General features: G+C 51.3%; 13 non-coding genes across 13 annotated transcripts; 12 read left to right on the top strand and 1 right to left on the bottom strand.

Moving 5' to 3' along the window:
• The first annotated feature begins 31 nt into the window (after positions 1–31).
• Positions 32–104, top strand: trnar-acg (transfer RNA arginine (anticodon ACG)). The gene has a single exon. It is a non-coding gene; the product is annotated as a tRNA-Arg (tRNA).
• Positions 105–528: 424 nt separating this feature from the next.
• Positions 529–600, top strand: trnae-uuc (transfer RNA glutamic acid (anticodon UUC)). The gene has a single exon. It is a non-coding gene; the product is annotated as a tRNA-Glu (tRNA).
• Positions 601–725: 125 nt separating this feature from the next.
• Positions 726–812, top strand: trnay-gua (transfer RNA tyrosine (anticodon GUA)). The gene is given in 2 exon segments: positions 726–762; positions 777–812. It is a non-coding gene; the product is annotated as a tRNA-Tyr (tRNA).
• A 713-nt stretch (positions 813–1,525) lies between these two features.
• Positions 1,526–1,612, top strand: trnay-gua (transfer RNA tyrosine (anticodon GUA)). Its single transcript is given in 2 exon segments — positions 1,526–1,562; positions 1,577–1,612. It is a non-coding gene; the product is annotated as a tRNA-Tyr (tRNA).
• Positions 1,613–1,826: 214 nt separating this feature from the next.
• Positions 1,827–1,899, top strand: trnar-acg (transfer RNA arginine (anticodon ACG)). The gene has a single exon. It is a non-coding gene; the product is annotated as a tRNA-Arg (tRNA).
• A 233-nt stretch (positions 1,900–2,132) lies between these two features.
• Positions 2,133–2,204, top strand: trnae-uuc (transfer RNA glutamic acid (anticodon UUC)). The gene has a single exon. It is a non-coding gene; the product is annotated as a tRNA-Glu (tRNA).
• Positions 2,205–2,329: 125 nt separating this feature from the next.
• Positions 2,330–2,416, top strand: trnay-gua (transfer RNA tyrosine (anticodon GUA)). Its single transcript is given in 2 exon segments — positions 2,330–2,366; positions 2,381–2,416. It is a non-coding gene; the product is annotated as a tRNA-Tyr (tRNA).
• Positions 2,417–2,531: 115 nt separating this feature from the next.
• On the bottom strand, positions 2,532–2,603 carry trnae-cuc (transfer RNA glutamic acid (anticodon CUC)). Its single transcript has one exon. It is a non-coding gene; the product is annotated as a tRNA-Glu (tRNA).
• A 737-nt stretch (positions 2,604–3,340) lies between these two features.
• trnae-uuc (transfer RNA glutamic acid (anticodon UUC)) lies at positions 3,341–3,412 on the top strand. The gene has a single exon. It is a non-coding gene; the product is annotated as a tRNA-Glu (tRNA).
• Positions 3,413–3,537: 125 nt separating this feature from the next.
• Positions 3,538–3,624, top strand: trnay-gua (transfer RNA tyrosine (anticodon GUA)). The gene is given in 2 exon segments: positions 3,538–3,574; positions 3,589–3,624. It is a non-coding gene; the product is annotated as a tRNA-Tyr (tRNA).
• Positions 3,625–4,951: 1,327 nt separating this feature from the next.
• Positions 4,952–5,023, top strand: trnae-uuc (transfer RNA glutamic acid (anticodon UUC)). Its single transcript has one exon. It is a non-coding gene; the product is annotated as a tRNA-Glu (tRNA).
• A 125-nt stretch (positions 5,024–5,148) lies between these two features.
• Positions 5,149–5,235, top strand: trnay-gua (transfer RNA tyrosine (anticodon GUA)). Its single transcript is given in 2 exon segments — positions 5,149–5,185; positions 5,200–5,235. It is a non-coding gene; the product is annotated as a tRNA-Tyr (tRNA).
• Positions 5,236–7,726: 2,491 nt separating this feature from the next.
• Positions 7,727–7,799, top strand: trnar-acg (transfer RNA arginine (anticodon ACG)). Its single transcript has one exon. It is a non-coding gene; the product is annotated as a tRNA-Arg (tRNA).
• Positions 7,800–14,649: the final 6,850 nt, after the last annotated feature.

The raw sequence follows: 14,649 nt of genomic DNA, 5'->3' as shown, positions 1-14,649 counted from the left end.
AGGCAAATGCACTCAAGGGTGCCTGACCGGTGGGCCAGTGGCGCAATGGATAACGCGTCTGACTACGAATCAGAAGATTCCAGGTTCGACTCCTGGCTGGCTCGCTCTGCCTCTTTTGCTTCGCTGTCAGCCCATAGCCATTTTATTATTATTAGCCCATAGTTTTTGTTATTATTATTATTGGATTAGTTGAATAATATTTTAAATTGACAGTCCAACAATAGGCTGCTTTGTCAGTGGGATAACGGTTACCATACAATACCATGCATCTTTTCAGATGCATTGCATGGGTACTGTCACAAGGACCTTGCTTTGCGACCAGTTTATAGTGTCTATTATGCCAGCACAGGAATGGGAGGAAACTGAACCCCCTGGGCGAGGCAAATGAGAGCTCCCTCCGATGAGAAAGATGAAATTGAATTCAGTAAACTATCCCTTCGGATCATTCCCATATTCTTAAAGGGGGGCGGTCACACACTAAAAGCCAAAGGGCCTGCTTGCGGCTTGAGGCTTGAGGCTTGAGGAAGTTCCCATATGGTCTAGCGGTTAGGATTCCTGGTTTTCACCCAGGTGGCCCGGGTTCTACTCCCGGTATGGGAAGTTCGTGTTGTCTTTGCTTCACTTATGGAAACAGCCAGGACGTCTCTCTGTGCCACTAGCACTTTTAGCCGGCAGGCGGAGCTTTCGAAACCTGATAGGTTTAGGTTCTGTCCCCAAACGATGTGCCTTCGATAGCTCAGCTGGTAGAGCGGAGGACTGTAGGTGGCAAATTGGCAATCCTTAGGTCGCTGGTTCGACTCTGGCTCGAAGGAGGTCTTTTTCAAAAGCAAACATTTCATTGGCCATGCTTCTCGATAACGGTTACCATACAATACCATGCGTCTTTTCAGATGCATTGCATGGGTACTGTCACAAGGACCTTGCTTTAAGACAAGTTTATAGTGTCTATTATGCCAGCACAGGAATGGGAGGAAACTGAACCCCCTGGGCGAGGCAAATGCACTCAAGGCTGCCTGACTGGTGGGCCAGTGGCGCAATGGATAATGCGTCTGACTACGAATCAGAAGATTCCAGGTTCGACTCCTGGCTGGCTCGCTCTGCCTCTTTTGCTTCGCTGTCAGCCCATAGCCATTTTATTATTATTAGCCCATAGTTTTTGTTATTATTATTATTGGATTAGTTGAATAATGTTTTAAATTGACAGTCCAACAATAGGCTGCTTTGTCAGTGGGATAATGGTTACCATACAAATACGATCATTCCCATATTCTTAAAGGGGGGCGGTCACACACTAAAAGCCAAAGGGCCTGCTTGAGCCTTGAGGAAGTTCCCATATGGTCTAGCGGTCAGGATTCCTGGTTTTCACCCAGGCGGCCCGTGTTCGACTCCCGGTATGGGAAGTTCGTGTTGTCTTTGCTTCACTTATGGAAACAGCCAGGACGTCTCTCTGTGCCACTAGCACTTTTAGCCGGCAGGCGGAGCTTTCGAAACCTGATAGGTTTAGGTTCTGTCACCAAACGATGTGCCTTCGATAGCTCAGCTGGTAGAGCGGAGGACTGTAGGTGGCAAATTGGCAATCCTTAGGTCGCTGGTTCGACTCTGGCTCGAAGGAGGTCTTTTTCACAAGCAAACATTTCATTGGCCATGCTTCTCGATAACGGTTACCATACAATACCTACCATGCGTCTTTTCAGATGCATTGCATGGGTACTGTCACAAGGACCTTGCTTTAAGACAAGTTTATAGTGTCTATTATGCCAGCACAGGAATGGGAGGAAACTGAACCCCCTGGGCGAGGCAAATGCACTCAAGGCTGCCTGACTGGTGGGCCAGTGGCGCAATGGATAACGCGTCTGACTACGAATCAGAAGATTCCAGGTTCGACTCCTGGCTGGCTCGCTCTGCCTCTTTTGCTTCGCTGTCAGCCCATAGCCATTTTATTATTATTAGCCCATAGTTTTTGTTATTATTATTATTGGATTAGTTGAATAATGTTTTAAATTGACAGTCCAACAATAGGCTGCTTTGTCAGTGGGATAACGGTTACCATACAAATACGATCATTCCCATATTCTTAAAGGGGGGCGGTCACACACTAAAAGCCAAAGGGCCTGCTTGAGCCTTGAGGAAGTTCCCATATGGTCTAGCGGTCAGGATTCCTGGTTTTCACCCAGGCGGCCCGGGTTCGACTCCCGGTATGGGAAGTTCGTGTTGTCTTTGCTCCCCTTATGGAAACAGCCAGGACGTCTCTCTGTGCCACTAGCACTTTTAGCCGGCAGGCGGAGCTTACGAAACCTGATAGGTTTAGGTTCTGTCCCCAAACGATGTGCCTTCGATAGCTCAGCTGGTAGAGCGGAGGACTGTAGGTGGCAAATTGGCAATCCTTAGGTCGCTGGTTCGACTCTGGCTCGAAGGAGGTCTTTTTCACAAGCAAACATTTCATTGGCCATGCTTCTCGACGAGGCCGTCAGCGCTTGAGTTGGTAGTCCAGCGTTTTGCAATCGCGACCGCCGCTGGAGGGCAAAAGCTCATTCCCTGACCGGGAATCGAACCCGGGCCGCAGCGGTGAGAGCGCCGAATCCTAACCACTAGACCACCAGGGAAGGTCTGCTGACTCTTTCCCGTCAAGCCTGGCTGTGTGCCTCTACCAGATTTTGCAGCAACTGCTCAAGCAAGACCACTAAGGCTTGAATTTTCCTCCAGGAGAGGAGACGTCTCTGACCCTGGATCACAGTTATTCCACTGAGAAACTGTCACTGGCTCTGTAGGAATATCCTAACAACACCACAACTTGCCATGAAAACAAAGCAACCGAGATCACCAACATGTGACGCCTCCAACTTGAAGCTTTTTATAGCAGGCTCCTCATCAGACCCCTTCCTGACGTTGGCTCCAGGCCTGTTATTGGCATGAGAAAAAGTAGATGTCATGACAGGCCTCTGCCCAGCCGGACACCAACAAGTCGCGTGCATAGTTTTTGTTATTATTATTATTGGATTAGTTGAATAATATTTTAAATTGACAGTCCAACAATAGGCTGCTTTGTCAGTGGGATAACGGTTACCATACAATACCATGCATCTTTTCAGATGCATTGCATGGGTACTGTCACAAGGACCTTGCTTTGCGACCAGTTTATAGTGTCTATTATGCCAGCACAGGAATGGGAGGAAACTGAACCCCCTGGGCGAGGCAAATGAGAGCTCCCTCCGATGAGAAAGATGAAATTGAATTCAGTAAACTATCCCTTCGGATCATTCCCATATTCTTAAAGGGGGGCGGTCACACACTAAAAGCCAAAGGGCCTGCTTGCGGCTTGAGGCTTGAGGCTTGAGGAAGTTCCCATATGGTCTAGCGGTTAGGATTCCTGGTTTTCACCCAGGTGGCCCGGGTTCTACTCCCGGTATGGGAAGTTCGTGTTGTCTTTGCTTCACTTATGGAAACAGCCAGGACGTCTCTCTGTGCCACTAGCACTTTTAGCCGGCAGGCGGAGCTTTCGAAACCTGATAGGTTTAGGTTCTGTCCCCAAACGATGTGCCTTCGATAGCTCAGCTGGTAGAGCGGAGGACTGTAGGTGGCAAATTGGCAATCCTTAGGTCGCTGGTTCGACTCTGGCTCGAAGGAGGTCTTTTTCACAAGCAAACATTTCATTGGCCATGCTTCTCGATAACGGTTACCATACAATACCATGCGTCTTTTCAGATGCATTGCATGGGTACTGTCACAAGGACCTTGCTTTAAGACAAGTTTATAGTGTCTATTATGCCAGCACAGGAATGGGAGGAAACTGAACCCCCTGGGCGAGGCAAATGCACTCAAGGCTGCCTGACTGGTGGGCCAGTGGCGCAATGGATAATGCGTTTGACTACGAATCAGAAGATTCCAGGTTCGACTCCTGGCTGGCTCGCTCTGCCTCTTTTGCTTCGCTGTCAGCCCATAGCCATTTTATTATTATTAGCCCATAGTTTTTGTTATTATTATTATTGGATTAGTTGAATAATGTTTTAAATTGACAGTCCAACAATAGGCTGCTTTGTCAGTGGGATAATGGTTACCATACAAATACGATCATTCCCATATTCTTAAAGGGGGGCGGTCACACACTAAAAGCCAAAGGGCCTGCTTGAGCCTTGAGGAAGTTCCCATATGGTCTAGCGGTCAGGATTCCTGGTTTTCACCCAGGCGGCCCGTGTTCGACTCCCGGTATGGGAAGTTCGTGTTGTCTTTGCTTCACTTATGGAAACAGCCAGGACGTCTCTCTGTGCCACTAGCACTTTTAGCCGGCAGGCGGAGCTTTCGAAACCTGATAGGTTTAGGTTCTGTCACCAAACGATGTGCCTTCGATAGCTCAGCTGGTAGAGCGGAGGACTGTAGGTGGCAAATTGGCAATCCTTAGGAAACTGAACCCCCTGGGCGAGGCAAATGCACTCAAGGGTGCCTGACTGGTGGGCCAGTGGCGCAATGGATAATGCGTCTGACTACGAATCAGAAGATTCCAGGTTCGACTCCTGGCTGGCTCGCTCTGCCTCTTTTGCTTCGCTGTCAGCCCATAGCCATTTTATTATTATTAGCCCATAGTTTTTGTTATTATTATTATTGGATTAGTTGAATAATATTTTAAATTGACAGTCCAACAATAGGCTGCTTTGTCAGTGGGATAACGGTTACCATACAATACCATGCATCTTTTCAGATGCATTGCATGGGTACTGTCACAAGGACCTTGCTTTGCGACCAGTTTATAGTGTCTATTATGCCAGCACAGGAATGGGAGGAAACTGAACCCCCTGGGCGAGGCAAATGAGAGCTCCCTCCGATGAGCCAGATGAAATTGAATTCAGTAAACTATCCCTTCGGATCATTCCCATATTCTTAAAGGGGGGCGGTCACACACTAAAAGCCAAAGGGCCTGCTTGAGGCTTGAGGCTTGAGGCTTGAGGCTTGAGGAAGTTCCCATATGGTCTAGCGGTCAGGATTCCTGGTTTTCACCCAGGCGGCCCGGGTTCGACTCCCGGTATGGGAAGTTCGTGTTGTCTTTGCTTCACTTATGGAAACAGCCAGGACGTCTCTCTGTGCCACTAGCACTTTTAGCCGGCAGGCGGAGCTTACGAAACCTGATAGGTTTAGGTTCTGTCCCCAAACGATGTGCCTTCGATAGCTCAGCTGGTAGAGCGGAGGACTGTAGGTGGCAAATTGGCAATCCTTAGGTCGCTGGTTCGACTCTGGCTCGAAGGAGGTCTTTTTCACAAGCAAACATTTCATTGGCCATGCTTCTCGACGAGGCCGTCAGCGCTTGAGTTGGTAGTCCAGCGTTTTGCAATCGCGACCGCCGCTGGAGGGCAAAAGCTCATTCCCTGACCGGGAATCGAACCCGGCCGCGGCGGTGAGAGCGCCGAATCCTAACCACTAGACCACCAGGGAAGGTCTGCTGACTCTTTCCCGTCAAGCCTCGCTGTGTGCCTCTACCAGATTTTGCACGTCTGCTCAAGCAAGACCACTAAGGCTTGAATTTTCCTCCAGGAGAGGAGACGTCTCTGACCCTGGATCACAGTTATTCCACTGAGAAACTGTCACTGGCTCTGTATGAATATCCTAACAACACCACAACTTGCCATGAAAACAAAGCAACCAAGATCACCAACATGTGACGCCTCCAACTTGAAGCTTTTTATAGCAGGCTCCTCATCAGACCCCTTCCTGACGTTGGCTCCAGGCCTGTTATTGGCATGAGAAAAAGTAGATGTCATGACAGGCCTCTGCCCAGCCGGACACCAACAAGTCGCGTGCATAGTTTTTGTTATTATTATTATTGGATTAGTTGAATAATATTTTAAATTGACAGTCCAACAATAGGCTGCTTTGTCAGTGGGATAACGGTTACCATACAATACCATGCGTCTTTTCAGATGCATTGCATGGGTACTGTCACAAGGACCTTGCTTTAAGACAAGTTTATAGTGTCTATTATGCCAGCACAGGAATGGGAGGAAACTGAACCCCCTGGGCGAGGCAAATGCACTCAAGGCTGCCTGACTGGTGGGCCAGTGGCGCTTCATGCCGCCTGTAAATCGTGGTTATTCTTGGTTATGACAGCCAATCACGTTCCCTGCTGCAACCAAGATTCGTACTATTCTTGGTTATGACAGCCAATCACGTTCCCTGCTGCAACCAAGATTCGTACGCTTATGGCCAATCGCGGCTCTCATCGCTACCATGATTCAGCCTAGTAACTAACCAAGAATTGACCAATAAACGGCAAGAGTCACCTCCCCCCCAGAGACTTGCGAATTGGGACCGGAGAAGAGGATAACATTCATTGATTAACTTCGGATCAAAATTTGCAAAGTAAGTCAGTCTTTTGTCAATAAAAGTGAAGTGCCAAATATATAGTTGTTTTATATGAATAACATGTGTCTCAGACTAGCTAATAATTCAAGTAATTAATACAAAATATAATTAAAAAATGTGTTTATAGATAAAGCGACCAAGCAGAACAAAGCATAACATTACAGTTTACTACAGCTTTACCAGTTGCAACATTAAAATGATTGTTACACACTAAGGCATCACTAATTATAATTCAATTACTGTAATATAGTGTACATTATGCTTCTACTTTTAGTACTTTTACTATATTTTTATGCTAAACTAACTTTTTTTTAGCTAACGTTAAGTAGGCTAACATTTTGAATGCATTACATTTAACTGTTACTTGTAATAGAGCAAAGGAAATTTAAAAGAGGGGAAAGTAGTGGTATAACAATGGTATAATAATGGTATAATAATTATTGAAAAAATGACATCTTACTCTGGGATCATTCTGAGATTCTGATATGTAAATCAACATTTTAAGCCTGTTAGAAAAATATAGACACACAAAGCATAATATATAATCAACATTACAAGGTAGAAAAATATAGACACACAAAGCATAATATATAATCAACATTACAAGGTAGAAAAATATAGACACACAAAGCATAATATATAATCAACATTACAAGGTAGAAAAATATAGACACACAAAGCATAATATATAATCAACATTACAAGGTAGAAAAATATAGACACACAAAGCATAATATATAATCAACATTACAAGGTAGAAAAATATAGACACACAAAGCATAATATATAATCAACATTACAATGTAGAAAAATATAGACACACAAAGCATAATATATAATCAACATTACAAGGTAGAAAAATAGACACACAAAGCATAATATATAATCAACATTACAAGGTGATCATGAGTAAATATAGTAATGTAATATGCACGGCTGTATTAACTAATGTGTTACCAAATGTGTTTGTCTGTTTCTTTCTCTAAAGTCTTTATATCTTCAAACAGTGGCGCAATGGATAACGCGTCTGACTACGAGTCAGAAGATTCCAGGTTCGACTCCTGGCTGGCTCGCTCTGCCTCATTTGCTTCGCTGTCAGCCCATAGCCATGTTATTATTATTAGCCCATAGTTTTTGTTATTATTATTATTGGATTAGTTGAATAATATTTTAAATTGACAGTCCAACAATAGGCTGCTTTGTCAGTGGGATAACGGTTACCATACAATACCATGCATCTTTTCAGATGCATTGCATGGGTACTGTCACAAGGACCTTGCTTTGCGACAAGTTTATAGTGTCTATTATGCCAGCACAGGAATGGGAGGAAACTGAACCCCCTGGGCGAGGCAAATGCACTCAAGGGTGCCTGACTGGTGGGCCAGTGGCGCAATGGATAACGCGTCTGACTACGAATCAGAAGATTCCAGGTTCGACTCCTGGCTGGCTCGCTCTGCCTCTTTTGCTTCGCTGTCAGCCCATAGCCATTTTATTATTATTAGCCCATAGTTTTTGTTATTATTATTATTGGATTAGTTGAATAATATTTTAAATTGACAGTCCAACAATAGGCTGCTTTGTCAGTGGGATAACGGTTACCATACAATACCATGCATCTTTTCAGATGCATTGCATGGGTACTGTCACAAGGACCTTGCTTTGCGACCAGTTTATAGTGTCTATTATGCCAGCACAGGAATGGGAGGAAACTGAACCCCCTGGGCGAGGCAAATGAGAGCTCCCTCCGATGAGTAAGGGAACCCAGGCTGTCTGTGGGAATTTTCCCATTCATTTAAGTTGCCATTGTCATCGTAGGCACTCCGAAGTCCGCGTGCTCGAAAAGGACGCCAGATCCTGCTTATTCGGATGGTGAGTGGTACTCTTTCCGAAATCGCATATAAAGTAGCCAAAATCAGCATAAATTAACATAGGCTCTGTGTGGTAGCCTATAGGGGTGCCAGTGCACTACTGGGTGGTCCACCAAGTGCTTTTGGGGTCCGCCAACTACCTGCTCTTCACCATAGTCCTCCTCAGTGCCACGGAGGGCCTATTTCGACCCCTAACTACCTTTTCTCTCCTTCATCGCCACGAAGTGCCTGTGGGGTCCCCTAACCACCCAAACTTCACCATAGTCTTCCTCGTGGTCCACGAAGTGCCTGTTTCGACCCCTAACCGCCTGTCCTCTTCTTCATTGCTACGGAGTACCTATGGGGTCCCCTAACCACCTGAACTTCACCACAGTCTTCCTCAGTGCCACGGGGAGCCTTTTTCGACCCCTAACCACCTGTCCTCTTCTTCATTGCCACGGAGTGCCTGGGGGGTCCCCTAACCACCTGAACTTCACCACAGTCTTCCTCAGTACCACGAGGAGCCTTTTTTGACCCCTAACAACCTATCCTCTTCTTCATTGCCACGGAGTGCCTGGGGGGTCCCCTGACCACCCGAACTTCACCATGGTCTTAGTCTCAGGCCACGTGCTCCTCGAAGGGTGGACAGAGAGGTCCGATCGGCCTGAAACTGACGTATGCGTCCCGTCACGGGCCCCTGGGACGGGTTCTAGAGTTCCGCGTCCCTCTGACCTTTTTTCGCGCTAATTGGCCACCAACAGCCCCATGGAACAAGTTGCACGTGGGCCGTCAAACAAACGGGGGCCAAAAGGGGTCGAAAGGTCGCAGCGGCCCCAAACTCGGCACGGCGGTAGTCCGGGGGCCCCCGGTTCTAGATCCTGGATTTGGTGGTTCTAGATCGGTTCTAAGTGTGGGTTCCAGCAAAGCGGCTTGTTGGAAAGGCCCGATCGGCCCGAAACTGACACACGCGTCTCGTCACGGGCCCCGGGGACGGGTTCTAAAGTTCCGCGTCCCTCGGACCTTTATTCGCGCTAATTGGCCACCAACAGCCCCATGGAACAAGTTGCACGTGGGCCGTCAAACAAACGGGGGCCAAAAGGGGTCGAAAGGTCGCAGCGGCCCCAAACTCGGCACGGCGGTAGTCCGGGGGCCCCCGGTTCTAGATCCTGGATTTGGTGGTTCTAGATCGGTTCTAAGTGTGGGTTCCAGCAAAGCGGCTTGTTGGAAAGGCCCGATCGGCCCGAAACTGACACACGCGTCTCGTCACGGGCCCCGGGGACGGGTTCTAAAGTTCCGCGTCCCTCGGACCTTTTTTCGCGCTAATTGGCCACCAACAGCCCCATGGAACAAGTTGCACGTGGGAAGTCACATAAACAGGGGCCAAAAGGGGTCGAAAGGTCGCAGCGGCCCCAAACTCGACACGGTGGTAGTCCGGGGGCCCCCGGTTCTAGATCCCGGGTCGCAGGGTTCTAGATCGGTTCCGAGTGTGTTTTCAGTTTGACCCTTCGAGAGGGAATGTCAGTCTATGAGCTCACTATGAGTGCAAGATGCTTTTGAGAGAAACTTGAACAAGGGAGGCAAAAAAATGAGCCCTGAGTTCTAGAGACTCGTCCCCCTGATATGTCGTTCGGGGGCCCGAGGGGGCCCGGCACGCAGCGTTTGGGGCCCGTGGGACCTCGGGGGGCCGAACAGGGGCCACTGACACGTGCGACTTATCCCATTCATTTTCACAGGTGTTTCGTGGAACGTGTGACAGAAAGGTCCGATCGGCCCGAAACTGACTTATGTGTCCCCTCACGGGCCCCTGGGACGGGTTCTAGAGTTCCGTGTCCCTCTGACCTTTTTTCGCGCTAATTGGCCACCAACAGCCCCATGGAACAAGTTGCACGTGGGCCGTCAAACAAAGGGGGGCCAAAAGGGGTCGAAAGGTCGCAGGGGCCCCAAATTTGGCACGGCGCTAGTCCGGGGGCCCCCGGTTCTAGATCACGGGTCGCGCGGTTCTAGATCGGTTCTAGGTATGTGTTTCGGCCAAACGGTTTGAAGGAAACGCCCGATTGTCCCGAAACTGACGTATGCGTCCCACCACGGGCCCCGGGGACGGGTTCTAGAGTTCCGTGTCCAAAACAGCTCGTTTGCCCGAAAAAAGACCCCCTTGACCGGGAAGCGCCTGTGAAGTTTGCATTGAACAAGTTGCACGTGGGCGGGCGGAAATGCAGGGGTCGAAAGGTCGCACCGCCTCCAAATTCCCCGCCCTGGTAGTCGAGGGGCCCCCGGTTCTAGATCCCGGGTCGCAGGGTTCTAGATCGGTTCCAAGTGTGTGTTTTTGCAGTGCAAAAATCTCCTCACTTTGGTTCACTCTGACTGCATGTATGTCTATGTGTGAGAGAGGGCGGCCATTAATCGGACCATGTGCTCGCTGAAGGGTGGACAGAAAGGTCCGATCGGCCCGAAACTGACGTATGCGTCCCGTCACGGGCCCCTGGGACGGGCCCTAGAGTTCCGCGTCCCTCTGACCTTTTTTGGCGCTAATTGGCCACCAACAGCCCCATGGAACAAGTTGCACGTGGGCCGTCAAACAAACGGGGGCCAAAAGGGGTCGAAAGGTCGCAGCGGCCCCAAACTCGGCACGGCGGTAGTCCGGGGGCCCCCGGTTCTAGATAATGGATTTGGTGGTTCTAGATCGGTTCTAAGTATGGGTTTCAGCAAAACGGCTTGTTGGAAAGGCCCGATCGGCCCGAAACTGATACATGCGTCTCGTCACGGGCCCCGGGGACGGGTTCTAGAGTTCCGCGTCCCTCTGACTTTTTTTCGCGCTAATTGGCCACCAACAGCCCCATGGAACAAGTTGCACGTGGGCCGTCAAACAAACGGGGGGCAAAAGGGGTCGAAAGGTCGCAGCGGCCCCAAACTCGACACGGTGGTAGTCCGGGGGCCCCCGGTTCTAGATCCCGGGTCGCCGGGTTCTAGATCGGTTCCGAGTGTGTTTTCAGTTTGACCCTTCGAGAGGGAATGTCAGTCTATGAGCTCACTATGAGTGCAAGATGCTTTTGAGAGAAACTTGAACAAGGGAGGGAAAAAAATGAGCCCTGAGTTCTGGAGACCCGTCCCCCTGATATGTCGTTCGGGGGCCCGAGGGGGCCCGGCACGCAGCGTTTGGGGCCCGTGGGACCTCGGGGGGCCGAACAGGGGCCACTGACACTTGCAACTTATCCCATTCATTTTCACAGGTGTTTCGTGGAACGTGTGACAGAAAGGTCCGATCGACCCGAAACTGACTTATGTGTCCCCTCACGGGCCCCTGGGACGGGTTCTAGAGTTCCGTGTCCCTCTGACCTTTTTTCGCGCTAATTGGCCACCAACAGCCCCATGGAACAAGTTGCACGTGGGCCGTCAAACAAAGGGGGGCCAAAAGGGGTCGAAAGGTCGCAGGGGCCCCAAATTCGGCACGGCGCTAGTCCGGGGGCCCCCGGTTCTAGATCACGGGTCGCGCGGTTCTAGATCGGTTCTAGGTATGTGTTTCGGCCAAACGGTTTGAAGGAAACGCCCGATTGTCCCGAAACTGACGTATGCGTCCCGCCACGGGCCCCGGGGACGGGTTCTAGAGTTCCGCGTCCCTCGGACTTTTTTTCGCGCTAATTGGCCACGAACAGCCCCATGGAACAAGTTGCACGTGGGCCGTCAAACAAACGGGGGCCAAAAGGGGTCGAAAGGTCGCAGCGGCCCCAAACTCGACACGGTGGTAGTCCGGGGGCCCCCGGTTCTAGATCCCGGGTCGCCGGGTTCTAGATCGGTTCCGAGTGTGTTTTCAGTTTGACCCTTCGAGAGGGAATGTCAGTCTATGAGCTCACTATGAGTGCAAGATGCTTTTGAGAGTTAGTCCAAAACGTGGGTTCGTGGAAAAAAGCCCATGTTAACAAGCTGCCAATTGGCGCACTATGGGCGCGAGGGATCGTAGGGTGAATTTGGATGACAATTGCCCACAGACTTGGTAGAGAGTGGGCCTTTATTAATAACCCCCCTATTCACGGATCCTTACTTACTTGCCACGGAACCGTTGGTTTTCGGACAACTCTAGTGGGCGATAGAGAGCATATTGCCCCATGACCCCCCCCCCCCCCCAACCCCCCCAACCCCCCCCCCCCCATCCCACTAACCCATTTTTTGTCCAATAACCCACTGTATTGGGCAAATGCCCCCCCACCCCCCCCCCACCCACCCCCCCACCCCCCCCCCCCCCGTCCCACGGACCCATTTTTTGTCCAATAACCCATTATATGGCGCAAACTTCCCGTTGACCCCCCCACCCACTCCCACCCACTCCCAGGCCACGCCCCCGTCCCACGAACCCACTTTTTGTCCAATAACCCACTGTATGGCGCAAACTTCCCGTTGACCCCCCCCACCCACTCCCAGGCCACGCCCCCGTCCCACGGACCCACTTTTTGTCCAATAACCCACTGTATGGCGCAAACTTCCCGTTGACCCCCCCCACCCACTCCCAGGCCACGCCCCCGTCCCACGGACCCACTTTTTGTCCAATAACCCACTAAATTTACCAAAAGTTCCAAACGGGGACGCAGGGTCGTGGGACGTTGAGATTTGAGATTCTGGCCCTCCAGGGGCCCCTGACGCGGGGCCCCGAAGCGCGGATCTCTAGGGCCTTTAGAAAAATTTGACATTGCTCTAGCGCCCCCTGCTTTTGGTATGTCGGTCAGGGAGGGCCAAGGGGTCAGCGTGCCGAATTTGGGGCCCCGGGGACATTTCGAAAAAAATCCCACTCGCCCATTGAATGAATGTATTTTGCCACAGTGGTTTCTCGGACGACGCTTCGAAAGGGCCGACGGACTAGGGGGCGCCGTTTTCCGACTCGCCACGGCCCCCTGGTGCGGGCGGAGAAGTTTGGTGGCCCTGGGGCCTCGTTCAGTGGTCGAAAGGTCAAAAAAGTGTGAAAAACACGTTACAAGGGTCAAAAAGGTCAAACCAACGGAACGCGCGACCGCACGGAGACGGAAGGTCGCGGGAGCCCGAAACTCGGCGAGTTCCGTCGTCTGGTGGCCCCGAGTCGGGCCCCCGAGTTTGAGGGCCCTAGCCGCTTGCCAAGCGTTTAAAGTCCGGACGAGTGTACGGCTGAAAACGGGCCTGTTTCTGAGTGTCTGCCATTGACCTCAATGGCAGACAGAGAGATGGATCAAAGCTGATAAAAAATACTTTCTCAGGCCCTAGGCCCGGGCCCTTTTGGTATGTCGCTCGGGGCGGGCCCAGGGTTCACCGTGCAGAGTTTGGGGCCCCTGGGACATTTCTATCAAAATCCCACTCGCCCATTGAATGAATGTATTCGCCACAACGGTTTCGCGGACGCCGCTTCGGAAGGGCCGACCGACTAGGGGGCGCCGTTTTCCGACTCGCCACGGCCCCCTGGTGCGGGCGGGAAAGCTTGGTGGCCCTAGGGCCTCGTTCAGGGGCCGAAAGGTCAGAAAAGGGACCGCGCATTAGGGTTAGCGTCAGAATTAGGGTTAGCTTCTGAAAATGTTTTGCCTTCGCTCAAGGGCCCGGTGCTTTTGGCACGTCGCTCGGGGCGGGCCCAGGGGTCAGCATGCCGAATTTGGGGCCCCGGGGACATTTAGAAAAATATCCCACTCGCCCATAAAATGAATGTATTTTCCACAATGGTTTCGCGGACGCCGCTTCGGAAGGGCCGACCGACTAGGGGGCGCCGTTTTCCGACTCGCCACGGCCCCCTGGTGCGGGCGGGAAAGCTTGGTGGCCCTGGGGCCTCGTTCAGGGGCCGAAAGGTCGAAAAAGGGGCGCTCGTCCGCGAACCCGTTGCGCCGTTAAATGGCCCGTGGGACGGCCCCCGCACGGAGACGCAGGGTCGTGGCGCATTGAGATTTGAGATTCTGACCCTCCAGGGGCCCCCGACTCACGGCCCCGAAGCTTGAAAATCTGGGACCTTCCTAAAAAAAGTTTGCCACTTATAACCAACTTTCGCTCAAAAGGCTCTGAGGGTGCATGAGTGAGAGACACACAAGGCCGAGATTAGTGTTAAAAGGGCGGGAAAGTGTTGCCTTCGGTCTAGAGCCTTGCGCCTTTGGCATGTCGCTCGGGGCGGGCCCAGGGGCCACCGTGCAGAGTTTGGGGCCCCTGGGACATTTCTATCAAAATCCCACTCCCCCATTGAATGAATGTATTTTGCACAGTGGTTTCGCGGACGCCGCTTCGGAAGGGCCGACCGACTAGGGGGCGCCGTTTTCCGACTCGCCACGTCCCCCCGGTGCGGGCGGGAAAGCTTGGTGGCCCTAGGGCCTCGTTCAGGGGCCGAAAGGTCGAAAAAGGGACGCTCGTCCGCGAACCCGTTGCGCCGTTTAAATGGCCCGTGGGACGGCCCCCGTACGGAGACGCAGGGTCGTGGTACCCCGATACTTCAGATTCCGACTCTCCAGGGGCCCCTGACGCG

This window comes from Rhinichthys klamathensis, unplaced genomic scaffold, assembly GCF_029890125.1.
Source record: "Rhinichthys klamathensis goyatoka isolate OS25496 unplaced genomic scaffold, OSU_Roscu_1.1 h1tg000223l_1, whole genome shotgun sequence".
Taxonomy (NCBI): Eukaryota; Metazoa; Chordata; class Actinopteri; order Cypriniformes; family Leuciscidae; genus Rhinichthys; species Rhinichthys klamathensis.
Note: the sequence above shows the minus strand (reverse complement) of the source record. Positions and strands in the feature narration are given on the sequence as shown.